Consider the following 14278-nt stretch of genomic DNA (forward strand, 5'->3'; position numbering starts at 1 on the left):
TATCTGGTTAAATCGAGCCCTTTCTGATTGTGCCTATATGACCACTAGAGGCTTAAAGTGAAATTACCTCATTTTTGTTGCTCTCCTCTGGACTTCCTCCAATTTGTCTACATCTTTCCTGAAATGTATCACCCAGAACTGGACACAATACTTCAGATCAGGCATAATCAGCATGGAGTAGAGTGGAAGAATTACTTATCGTGTTTTGCTTACACCACTCCTGTTAATACATCCCAGAATGATGTTTGCTTTTTTTGCATCGTTATATTGTTGACTCATATTTAGCTTGTGATCCATTATGACCTCCAGATCCCTTTCTGCAGTACTCTTTCCTGGGAAGTCATTTCCCATTTTGTATGTGTGCAACTGATTGTTCCTTCCTAAGTGGAGTACTTTGCATTTATCCTTATTGAATTTCATCCTATTTACTTCAGACCATATCTCCAGTTTGTCCAGATAATTTTGAATTTTAATCCTATTCTCCAAAGCACTTGCAAGACCTCCCAGCTTGGTATCATCCGCAAACTTTATAAGTGTACTCTCTATGCCATTATCTAAATCACTGATGAAAATATAGAACAGTACTGGACTCAGAACTGATCCCTGTGGAACCCATTCAATATACCCTTCCAACATGATGGTGAACCACTGATAACTACTTTCTCGGAATGGTTTTCCAACCAGTTATGCACCTACCTTATAGTAGCTCCATCTTGGTTGTGTTTCCCTAGTTTGTTTATGAGGAGGTCATGCGAGACAGTATCAAAAGCCTTACTAAAGTCAAGATATTCACATCTGCCACTTCTCCCCTATCTGCAAGGCTTGTTATCCTGTCAAAAAAAGCTGTCAGGTTGGTTGACATGATTTGTTCTTGACAAATCCATGTTGACTGTTATTTATCACCTTATTATCTTCTAGGGGGTTGCAAATTGATTGCTTGATCATTTGCTCCATTATCTTTCTGGGTACTGAAATTAAGCTAACTGGTTTATAATTCCCCAAGTTGTCCTTATTTCCTTTTTTATAGATTAACACTACATTTTCCCTTTTGCAGTTCTCTGGAATCTTTCTCATCTTCCATGACTTTTTGAAAATAATTGCAAATGTCTCAGATGTCTCCTCAGTCAGCTCCTTGAGTATTCTAGGATGTATTTCATCAGGCCTTAGTGACTTAAAGATGGCTAACTTGTCTAAGTAATTTTTAACTTGTTCTTTTGTTATTTTAGCCTCTGATCATACTTCATTTTCACTGTCATTCACGATGTTAGACATCTGATCGCTGCTAACCTTTCTGCTGAAAACTGAAACAAAAGAGCCATGTAGCACTTCTGCCATTTCCACATTTTCTGTTGTTGTTCCCCCCCCCCATTGAGTAATGGGCCTTCCCTATCCTTGGTCTTCCTCTTTTTTCTACTGTATTTGTAGAATGTTTTCTCATTATCCTTAATGTCTCTAGCTAGTTTAATCTTGTCTTGTGCCTTGGCCATTTTAATTTTGTTCCTACATGCTTGAGTTGTTTGTTTATATTCATCCTTCCTAATTTCCACTTTTTGTAGGACTCTTTTTTGAATTTCAGATATTGAAGATCTCTTGGCTAAGACAGGGTGGTCTCTTGCCATCCTTCCTATCTTTTCTATGCTGTGGGATAGTTTGTTCTTGCATCCTTAATAGTATCTCTTTGAAAAAACTGCCTAACTCTCTCACTATTTTTCCCCTTTAACTTGCTTCCCATGGGATCTTACCTACCAACTCCCTGAGTTTGCTAAAGTCTGTCTTCTTGAAATCCCTTATCTTTATTCTGCTGTTTTTCCTCCTACCATTCCTTAGAATCATGAAATCTATCTTTTCATGATAACTTTCACTCAAGCTACCTTCGACTTTCAAATTCTCAACCAGTTCCTCTTTATTTATCAAAATTCAAATCTAGAACAGCCTCTCCTCTAGTAGCTTTCTCCACCTTCTTAAATAAAAAATCATCTCCATTACATTCCAAGAACTTGTTGGAAAATCTGGGCCCTGCTGTGTTATTTTCCCAAAAGGTGTCTGGGTAGTTGAAGTCCCCCATCACCATCAAGTCCTGTGCTTTGGATCATTTTGTTAGTTGTTTAAAAAAAGCATCATCTACCTCCTCTTCCTGGTTAGGTGGTCTATAGTAGAACCCTACCATGACATCACCCTTGATCTCCTCCCCATCTTTTATCCTTAATCAGAGGAAATACTGAAAAAAATGTGTTTGTGTAGTCTGGAGAAGAGAAGACTGAGTGGGGACATGATAACAGTTTTCAGGTACCTAAACGGTTGACACAAGGAAGAGGGTGAAAAATTGTTCTCTTTAACTTCTGAGAATAGGACACGAAGCAATGGGCTTAAATTACAGCAAGGGAGGTTTAGGTTGGACATTAGGAAAATCTTCCTAACTGTCAGGGTAATTAAGCACTGGAACAAATTGCCTGGACAGGTTGTGAAATCTCTATTGGAGGTTTTTAAGAACAAGTTAGACAAATATCAGTCAGGAATGATTTAGTTATTATTTTGTCCTGCTTTGAGTGCAGGGTACTGGACTAGCTGATCTATTGAGGTTTCTTCCGGTCCTACACTTCTATGATTTAATTTGCATGTGCACGTCTGAGATTTGTCAGGAATGTGCAACTTCTGCACATTCCCAAGTCTGAAAACCTGGCTCATTGTTCATTAGTTAAACTCTGCCTGAACGGCTGTATTCCTTTCTTAATAGTATAACATTCAAATAGACACATAAAGAGATTGTGAATTTTACCCTGAGCTATCAGACATGCCTAATGTACTAAGAGCAAAATTCTATTCTCTAAATCTCAATGTGAATCTACATTCTACTGTATATTTGCCCTGCATTATGAAGAATTGTTACGTTGAAGTTCTGTGCAGTGTGCAGATACAGAATCCAGAATTAGGTCCCACACTGTGGATCAGAGAGCCATAGGGAAGATCTGAAACAGGTTTCATCCTGAAGGTATATGGTCATTATCAATGTTTAACTATATTTTTTAATTTTAGTATTAAGGTCTGATGAAAGACGACAATTAAAATGTTTGGAAGTCAATCCAAAAGCCCTCTTCAAAGGAGAGAATCTTAAGTGAATGGTAAAACATCTTCCACTTATTTAAAATAAACGTAGGGCTATTCAGTAACTTCATAGTATCATGTGGGGAAATGTTCTAAAAGAGGAATAAACTGAGTTGACCCTATGAGTTCTTCTCATTCTAAAACAAGTGTATTCGTGTTCACATTTTGCTAGTGTACTGTATATGTTTGTGTTTAAATAGAAGTGATATTCTCTTCATTATGTAGATTGCCCTGCCTTGTAATGAAAAATCAATGTAGCTCTTAAATTGTAAAATAGATCTCTAATCATCAAATTTGTGTGTTGACTTGGTTATGTAATTAAATCACCTGACCTTTCCTAGAGAGAAAAAGTATCAGCTCCTAATAATTTTTGTGTGATATGCAAATGTTATACATGCTGAAGAATCATACAAATGTTCATAAGGTTTGTTTTTTTCCTTGGAAGATTAATGGATGAATCAGTCTGTATAAAGCAGCAGGGACTGAGAAAGTCAGCTATGCTAATTTGCAACAGCTGAGGATGTGACCCTACAACGTTAATTCACCCTGTTTGCAAGGCCAAAACATTTCTTAGCAGAAACATGAAAAAAGTGGATTATGCAGAAAACACATTGCATTAGTTGCAAGTTTTTAGTAATGCTGCCAGAAAACACAATTCCAAAGGGTTATTACTGAATTGTATTGAAACTTGTACACTTTATCTGTCTTTTTTTTTTTTTTGAAATCTCATCTAGACCTCTGTGTCATAATGGGTCATAGCAACTGCAGAGATAGGTCTGACTGCACGTTATTGCATATTTATATCTTCCACATCCATCCCTTCTGTGATACAATGGTTAGCTCTCCTAGTGACCTGTTGTGCGGAGGTTGCCTTTTCGGCAGTGTGGAGCATGGGTCGCTGGTCAGGATCACCAAGGTATATCTTACTTAAGACAAATTCCCTTGGGCATTGGTGCATCTCACTCATGCCTATTCTCTGCCTGTGGCACACAAGAGTTTAGTTTCCTGAGGATCATAAGGCTTTGGTCTAATTCCTGTTGTTCGGTTAAGGTGTAGGTTGCTGGGTGGTGTTGGAGGCCTGTGCTCTACAGGAGGTCAGAGGAGATGATCTGGTGGTCCCTTTTGGCCATAAACTCTATGACTTTTCTTGGGTTAACCCAATGATTTGGTTTAAAATGATCTCATCTACAAGTTTTATTGGAATGACTACCGGTAATTGAACAGTCATGTACTGAAAACATTATAATCACTAGCCAACACAGATTGCTCATACAAGCTATAGTCATTTTTGCGCACACTGCAAAGTACAGACACAAGCAAAGAATCTTTACTGATGCAGGTCACACTTCCCTTCCTTCCTATACCTTTACTCAGATCAACCTTCTTTTTGCACAAAAATGTACTCCTCTTCTCATGATGTTTTGAATTCCCTAAGAAATGATCATTAAAAAAAAAAAAATTCGGGTATGTCACAGTACCATCGAAACAATGCTTCATTTTACTTACCATCATATATTTTACAACAGTGACCAGCATTACTTGAAATACCTCGATACCTAGATTTAGTACTCTCTTAATGCCACTCCCTAAGTAGAAACAAGAGGGTTATCACTGGTCGGGTTGCCTTCAGTTATAATTGCTTTATGGGTCACAGGTTTTTATTATCTATGAATAAATTGTGCCAAAAGTTTTTTTCTTTTTGTTTTTTTTTCCAGCCACAATTATGTTTTCTTATTAACCTAATGAAGGCAAAGAGAGAGAGAGAGATAATTTAGCTAATTTCCAGCCAGTCTTAACTCAGAGACGGAAAGAAAACATTATTAGATTACAACCAGTCTCTACTAACAAAAAGTGCTGGAAGATCTCACTTATGCTGCAGGTGTGCATTTGAGTGAGTAAGAGAAGATTTCCCTTCATAGATCAAAAAAGCTACTTTAGCTACTCAGGGTAGGTCTACACTTGACGGCAGCACTGTTGGCGCCACCAGATCTATTCTATGGGATCGACTGAGCAGCAGTTGGAGACTTGCTCAATTAATCCAGAAGTCAACGGCGTTAATCCACCCCCCAAAAAAGATTAACGCCGTGTCAATGGGAGGGCATTTCCCATTGGCACAGCATAGTGGGGATGTCACGCTACATGGAAGTTAGAAAGCTGACAGGAGATATGCAAGCTACTCTACATAGCTTGAGCATCTCCCATCCACTGCCGCCAAATTTCACTGGCAGTGTAGACCAAGCCTGAATAAACAAAATGTAAGAAGAAACAAGCTTCAGGCATTATGCTATCTGGCCACCTGCTGAAATAAATTTTTTAGAAGTGACTGTACATTATTCCTAATAAACAATCCAACATGTTCTGTCAGCATCGGTGAATAACAACATGGTTATTAAACAAAAGTCAGTGAAAATCCCAAGGGAAAAACCACTTCTTCTGAGCTGTGCACCCCAATTCGGCAAACCAAAGAGGTCAGATAATTCAAAATGTTAGAAAATAGCTCAAAAGCATTATAGTAACCTTTTTCATAAATGGTAACACAATTCATTGAACATATGTCTAAGAATGGATACAGAGCTTTCTCCAAACTGCTGTTATTGTCATTTTTACGTGTTGCCCAGCCCAGTTTTCTAATGAGACATAGTCTCTCAAAATTGTCCAATCAAAATTTTCACATTCAAGTAAAATTTCATATCCCATGGAACAGGGAAGAGATGTGCAAAAGCACAATTCCCACTGGAAATCAATTGACCTTGGGTGTCTAAATTGGGTGTCATATGTGCCTTAGAAAATCTCCTCCCAAAATGATAAGACATATGGCACTTCATTCCAAATTTGGGAGATGAGACACGAACACCCTGGCTCAACTCCTCAAATACATAGGAGTTAGGTGCCTAAATATCTTTGAGGCTCTGGGCCCCAGTGTTTTTCTATGCCTAGCTTCAGGAAGAGATAGGGATGGTTACATTTTTCTAAGAAGAGTCTTAGAGTTGGAAAAAATAAAAATAAAATAAAAAAAAGTCATGGGCACTATGTTGATTTAAACCTGGTGAACATCTGGCTCCTGATGTTGACTTTACAGCTGCTACAGGGTTGTCCAGCATCTTGATCATACTGCTTGCTCAATGTGGATTGACATCCAAAAACGGCTGGAGTTAAGAAAACAGGACATCCATTAGAACACTTAAACCTTTAGTCAGCTATTTAAAGTTATCATAGATGTAAATAGGTCACTGTTGAAATGGAGTGATTGATTGCTTGTTGGAAAAATGTTGGTATTAAATCCATTCCGCCTCTTTTCCAATACGGGGTATTGGAACTATGTCGTTATAGGCAGGGCTGATAGCACCATCTGTTATTAAGATCTGACACTTCCCTTTATAAGTCTCTATTTTCAATTGGTTTTAATTTTGCCAGATTTAAGAAGGATGGGCTTAAATGTTTCATGTCAAGTGTCTGCCTCAAGCTAAATTATTTTGGAAAATTTCAGCCAAAACAGTTCAGCCATTTCTGAGAACAGAACTAGGAGAAAATTTTTTGTTTTGCCCATGTTTAAAAGTTCTGATGACCTTTTATTTGAAAAGTTCTAGTACCACTATGCTTTGAAGCAGAGACTTGAAATTTCACAGAGAATGCCTTTCGCTTTTTCCTCATGAAAATCTGCCCCAACTGGGCCAATTTATAAGCCCTTGAAAAATGGCAGTTTGCACGTGCTCAGTAGAGACTTAGATTTTTAGCACCTAAATTCCCTGAAGAGTCCACTTGTACTGGGCATGAGTGGGACCTGGAAGGGGAAGGGCTGAGGGGAGTAGATTAGGACCAGAAGCCTGGGACATGTGAAAGCTGGGTCTGAAGGCTAGTAGGAGAGAGGGAAAGTGGGACTGGGAGCTGGGATGGGAGGGAGACTGGGACTGGCTGGCTAAGGAAATTGGCATTGGGAATTAGGGAAGAAAACTGGGGACTGGGACTAGTAGATAATATCAGGATTAAACTTTCAGATAAAACCAAGGACTAGTCAGATGAGGCACTAGGCATATTAATGGGCTCATCCAGGTTGCAGTAGGATTGCCTGATTGGCTGGCTTACCTGATTGGCTGATGGGAGCCAGCAGGCCTGCTTTTAAATTCAGCAGCAGCAGCAGGTTACTGGTGTTCAGTGCTTCTACTCCACCTTCCTTCTTGGTGCCTGCTTTCTGGCCCCAGTGCTTGGCTCTAGTTCCTTACTTCCCTCAGTCTGATTCTAAGCACTAAAACAGATTGCTGTTGCCAGGGCTCCTGACATGTAGGGGAGTAGGCTTGGACTAGCTGGGCAAGAAGACTGGGTTTGAGAACCAGTGTGATGGTGGAAGGACATGAATGGGAAGGGAAGGTGGATCTTACAATGAGCTGTGGTGTGAGGGGGAGAAGTGGGACTAGTTGAGCAAAGAGCTTGGGACAAGGAGCTGTGATGGGATAGGCAGTGAGTTTGGGTGAAGAGCCTGGGAAAGGAGGCTGGGACTGTGGAAGGGAAATGTAGGGGTGGGGACTGAATGCCAAGGGCAGGGTGTGAGAGAGAGAGAGAGACATTTGATGAGTCAGGACTGGGGGAATCGGAACTGGCTATGTAAGGGGGGAGAAGAGGGATGAGGAAGGAGGAGTCCAGAGAGCCAAGATTAGGAATTTCTGGGTAATGTGATAAAGATTGGGATGAGAAGCATCATGAGTGGACACCAGTGCTGGCTAGGTGTGGTGTTATATGACTGAGATATAACCATGTATAACATTGTTGCCACCACTGTTATATAATTGCAACACAACTTATGCAAAGTATGTCACAAAGTGTCAATGAAAAAGTTACGATTTGCTAAATATGATTATCCTTTTTATCTGTGTATATCATTTGTATCTGAAGTATATCATTTTGAAGTTATATATATTGACTGTGTACTGGCATCCTGCATATGCTGCATTCCTGTGTAACACCCACCAGGTAAAATATATAACAAAGCCAGACAACCAATAATAAATGGACTATGTAAATTAATGGTCCATTAAAGGATACTTGCTCATACAATAGACCATAGAAGAAGTCTCTCTTCACCTGGTGAGCCTTCCTGTGAATGTTTTTAGCCAGAGTATGGACAATGACTGCTCCTATGACTCATCAAAGCATGCAAGGGCATGTGACTTGCTCATATGACCCTGGACTCCATTTTGTGCCTGTAAGTTTCCACAAGTTAAGGCTAAAGGCATCCACTCACATGGGAGAAAGTATATAAGGCATCTGCACTATCTCCATTTTATCTTCATTTCCTGCTTCATACCTCTGGACTGGATTCCTAACAAGGAAGCTTTAAACAAAGACTGATGATCCCCAAGTTGTTTGGAAAATTTCAGAGACATTGCAAATTGCCAGTTTATTCCACCGCTGCTGCAAACCTGATCCAAGAACTTTGGAATGATTGTATGTATGTGGTTATTGGACCATTTTAACTCTTCTTTTCACCCCATAAATAGATATTAGATACTAAAGGATTGGCAACAGTGTTGGGTACAATTACTGGGTAAGATCTGAGTTATATATTGGCCTGGCTGTGTGGCAAATCTCTTGGGATCAGAAGAGCCTTTTGGTTGATGAAATTAGTTTTAAATAACCACTCATCATAAAGTCTAGTGTCTGATGGTGAAGGCAGGGGTGGGATCCCTAAGGAGACTGATTTTCTGACTTCCTGTTAACCAGTGTGATGAGACAGGCATTACTTTTGTTGCTGGCTTGGTAGAGCTTATGGAAGAATAATCACCAGGCTGGGGTGAGTCTGCCTCATTTTTCAGCAGTTTGTTGTGAATCTGGTATCCTCAGTTGTGACCCACTGAAGCACGGTGACACTAGATGAGGAGTATGAGACTGGGATAAAGAGCCGGGGGTGGAGAAGAGGTAGCATTGAGATAGGGACAGGTTGGATGGATGGGGCAGAAGGGGCCATGCTGCTGGGGGTGGAAGGAAGGGAGGAGGAAGGATGAGCAGAAGTCTGTGCCAACTAGAACACACTCCCCTCTGTAATCTGGAATGGAATCCAAGATTCATGAGCCTCACCATTCCTCTGCTGCCAGCAAATATCTGTGAAACCCACTGGCATTTCCTAAAGTGCCCCATTTCACTCTAATGGTGGTCCACATAGAGGATGATAACCTACTACTGCTATCAGTTACTCTATTAGCTTAAGTGACTGGTGGATCTAAAGGTCCCAACCCTGCTAAAGACTCATGTGGGTATCAATACAATACCACAGGATGGGATTTTTAAAATATATATACGTAAGGCCATACCCCTCTCTTTGGCATTTCCTATGGGCTAGCTCAGATGATTCCTCACTCAGCTTGCTGGCTTCTGTGAATCCTATTCTTAGGTGCCTAACTTACCCCATGCATTGTATAGGGAGCCTTGGCATCTAATTATGGACTGAGGATGGGTGGAAGGGTACCCAGAGTTAAGCATTGCAATGCTGAGCCTCGATCCCCTTTGTGGATCTAACCCTAAGTGTCTTCTCCAAACTTAGGTTACAATTTGCAGACTAGGGTGGGTGGGCGGGCGTAAGCCCTGCCCACCGCTCAAGGCCCCTCCTCCAGCCCAAGGGGAGGAGCCACCGGACCTAGAGAGCAACTAATTACGGGGGACAACAAATGTAAAAACAGGAAGGGTGTGAGGGTCAGAGGTATAAAAGAAGGGAACCGGAGGGGGACACCGAGCAGAGAATCCCAGACAGCGCCCACCGCTCCTGGAAGGTGTCCGTGGAGCCGGCGGACGCCGCCCAGAAGAACTCTGCCCGGAGACGTGAACGTAGAAGGGAACGGAAATAGGCCCCACAGTCGCAGGACGCCTCCCCAGCCAACCTCCCCTCCCTGGTATTGAAGATGGCGACTTTCGCCAGGGCCAGGAGGAGGTTGACGAGGAGGTCCCGCGGCTTTGTGGGGCCACGGACGGGGTGTGCATAAATAAACAAGTGTGGGGAAAAGTGCAGCCAGAACCTCAGCAGGAGGTTCTGGAGGAGCCGGAAGAGGGGCTACAGCCTGGCGCATTCCAGGTACACGTGCGCCAGGGTCTCCCTCATGCCGCAAAAGGGGCAGGTGTCGGGGCGGGGGGTGAACCGCGCCAAGAACACGCCCGTGCTCACGGCTCCGTGCAGGAGCCGCCAACTGATGTCCCCGGTGGGCCGTGGGGTCAAGATGGAATACAGGCTGGCCCACCGGGGGTCCCCACCCTCTAAAGGTGGCAGCAGGTCCCGCCATTTGGTGTCGGGGCGGGACACGAGGGCGTGGAAGTGAAGGGTGTGGAGCACGAGCGTGTAAACGTGGACTCTCGGCACGGTTCGGAAGGGGACCGGCTGCAAATCATGCAGCCGGCTCGGTGCGTAGGGAGGAGGGGGCCGAGCGGGCTCGCGGGGCCGGGGCCCGATGGAGAGTGCCGGAGGGCCGGGGCTGAGGGGTGGGCGGGGAGTGCCCTCTCTCAGGACCCGCACGAGATAGGCGTGAGCAGTGGGGGGCAAGGCTGCCCTCACCTCCTGGAGTACGCGCCAGGGGGTTCGAAGGGTGGAGAGCCCCATGCGCCGAGCCAGCACGTGGGGATCCACCCAGTCCCCCCGGGCGTAGTCCAGGAGGTCTCCGATCTTGGTGACTCCCGCCAGGACCAGCCTCCGTCGCACCGAGGGGGTCTCCGCCACCTGCACACCGAGGTTTCAAGTCTGGCACGTAAGACCTCCCAGCCTTTAGTTCTGTTCTCAGACTACTGAACTGTGCTGCCGTTGCTCCGACATAGACTGAGGCTAGAGCAAAACTGAGGAACAGCCAGAGCACACCATGCCAATATAAAATACCTTTAGTTTAAAAAGTGTATTACATTTTTCTCCAAATATCAATTAAAAATATTAATGACCTATTTCTCCTTGCAGTTGTTTTGGGTCACATTGGAATACTTTCCGATCATTTGCTGTTGCTTAATTTGTCTGTAGTGTCTAGTTTCCTGCAAAACAAGTATGGTCACCTAGTAAGAATGCTAATCACATAGTTGTTCACTCTTATTTAACTATATTAACAACAAGGGAAAAATACAGCTGAACAAAGCAAATTTTTCTCTCAGATGGATAAAGACAGTTTGTTCTTCCCCTCCCTCCCAAAAAAGTTCATCTGTTTTTCTTTCTCTACTGTTATGAAAGAGAAAAGAAAATCTTTAATTACAAAGGAGATGTGTAGACTAGGGCTCTTTGTGACTATTTATTGCTGCCAACGCACAGCTGTAAGGCCTTTTCCAAGTTAGACATATGGCTTTGTAATGAAAGAACGAATGTATCTTGCACTGGTAGCTTCAAAGCACTGATGTTAAAGTTAAGTTTTAGTTTTGTTCTCTGATGCAGTCCAAGTATTGACTGCACAAAACCAAAAAGTTTAAATGTCACTTAAAAATGACTTATTTTCAATAGCCTTTTTTCTGCTCCACCTACCTACAAAGCTATAAAGTTTCTGAATTTCTAGAGTTCTCTTACATATTAGAAACTGTGAGGGAGAAAACAGTAGGAATAACTGGTCCAAAAGACCCAAATCAAGTTAGATGATTAACCAACACAATGGTAGGTTGAATACAAAGAGTGAAATGCTAGTCCCATTAAAGTCAATGGCAATATTCCTATTGACTTCAGCGAGACCAGTGTTGAAATGAGACCACCCAAGTGTTGAAAAATGAATGCAGTGCATCTTGGGAGGAATATTTTCAACTATTTATACGCCTTCTAAATTCTAAATTAATTATAACCCCTCACTAGCTGGCTGAAATGGAACCAACTGAAAGACTTCATGAGAAGGTACTTATTTTTGCTGACATTTTTTTATGGGGAATTATGACAAAGTTTCATTGTGATAAGGTTAAAATGTTTCATTTTGACTTACTTGTGTTATAGTTGTAATGTTTATTTTTGTATATGATCAAAACATTTTCAACTGTATAAGATCAGAACAAAATAATTTGAATTTTTTGCATGACAAAAGAGACTTTGACTTTGTCTCAATTTGAGGCAAAAACAAATTTTGAAACCTCTGGATTTTCTATGGGATAGAACTTCTGGTTTTTTGACCATCTCTACCACACAAGAAAAAGACAGAGGCATTGCTAAGGACAGCTTGATTTAAACCTCTGCTTCAGGTGCTGTGGCAGTCAATAAAGAATATGAAATGTTAGTGTAGGCCTCGCTCGACATGGAAGCACCTTAAGCACTGAGTTATCACAGAACACCACAAGCAGGATTCAAAAGAGAAGTAATCATTTAGGCTGATAAATATAGGGAATATAAATCTTTATGCTTCAGGGCATAACTCAACACCTAATGACAAAGCAGAAACTTCACCTACGGGATGTGTTGCTATAAGGGTAAGCCTGGGTCCAATTAGCTCTGTTCCAAGTTCCAGCTCAGAGCAGCAGGGCATTCTGGGAATTGTAGGCTTAACTACAGTGCAAGCTGGAAAAGAAAACAGGTTAAAAGAAGCTATCTCTTATAACCTGCACTCTTTTTCTAGCATGCATTATTAAATATTTTCTTTTGGCTTGATCCTAGAAGACCTCCAGGCGAGACTCCTCTTCATTTCAAAGTAGAGTTTGCCAGATCATTCCCTAATTGCATCAGATGGAGATCTTCATGTACTATAAATAGGTCTTCAGCCACTTTGTATAATAAAAGAGCTACTACCTCCATTTGTAGTGTCAGGACTTTCCATTTGTTATACAACCCTATCTATAATACACCACAAAATAAGTATATTTTTATTGTGCATATAGAGACAAATCAGTGTGAGACTTGTGTAAGTAAGGTGCACAGGGTTTGTCCATCCTCCTTCAAATAGGAACATAACTTAACGTGATAAGTTTATGATTGCATCAAGTGGGTTCTAACAGCCTCAAAAGAAAACACAACTCATTTTGTACTGTTTTTCCGATAAACTCTGTTCCAAAACGACTTGCAGAATTCCCCGTTACCAAATAAAACAAAAAGTGAAAACAGAGACAGTAGGAAGCATGGTCCAGCAAGAAGACAGGGATTGTAGACCCAGGAAGTCTGTTTCAGATAGCACAACCTGCAGAGAAGAAGGTTCTCTTCCCCTTCTTCCCCACAACTTCCCCCTCAAAGGAGTGAGATTATGTACAAGGGGGGAAAGAAAAGTACTGCTAGACAATTAAGGAGGAAAGGAAAGGATGGAAAGGGGTTTTAAAATAAAGATAGCAATTTTGAACTAAAACCCAAAATGAATGGCAAGTCAGAGAGATTGCTTATGGACGGGACTACTCTCTTTTTGAGTATGTGAGATTAGAGGCATTCTGTACATGCTGGACAATGAAGAGCTAGTATTTGGGGCAATTACAAAGATAAGAAATAGTATTTTCATACACAAATGATTTATTTTTTTTAAAAGAACAGTTTGTCTGGCTAATTTTGCAGGTGATTTTTTTTACATTTGTATATAGTGTGATGCACTTTAATGTACAGCCCAGAGTTTTTAAAAAACACATGTTACCAAAACCACTCACATCATCATTCTACTTAGCACAAAAATGGTCTATAGGTGAAAGAAGTAGATGACAAGCATGTTGATACTTGTCCTTGTGTCACAGATGCTTAGTAATATCACAATTAACTTAATAATTAAGGCTCATTCCCAAAATAACTTAAATTCAGATAACAGCATATGCACATGCAAACAGTTTGTAAATTTGTCATGCCAAAATATTTTCATGTATATGAAAATTCTATTTTTGTATGTAAATGATTAAGTCTGCCATTTCAGGCACTGATGAGCAAGGTACTTAAGCATGTGCTTATCTCTAACCACACAAATAGTCCCCAAAATTAGACGTGCTTAAGCAACTTGCTGAACTGGCCCCCAAATAATATTTTTGTATTACTACCTTCAAAAAGCAAACTTTTTGTCTACATCTTCAAAATGGTTGAAACACATTTTCACACCAAAACAGTCAAATGATCATATACAATTTGTAATCTGAAATCTAGATATGTTACTCCCTAATGTATCAAGATTTGCACATGCATAGTCACACACACATACTATGATGTGCTCTGCATTAACTAATACCATACTCTAATCTTGAGATACTTTGATATAGTAAATAGGCAGAAACTTCTTATTCTGACATCAGGTAAAGT

The sequence above is a fragment of the Emydura macquarii genome, unplaced genomic scaffold (genome assembly GCF_026122565.2).
Source record: "Emydura macquarii macquarii isolate MOO-44397 ecotype Brisbane River unplaced genomic scaffold, CSIRO-AGI_Emac_v2 contig_1477, whole genome shotgun sequence".
Taxonomy (NCBI): domain Eukaryota; kingdom Metazoa; phylum Chordata; order Testudines; family Chelidae; genus Emydura; species Emydura macquarii.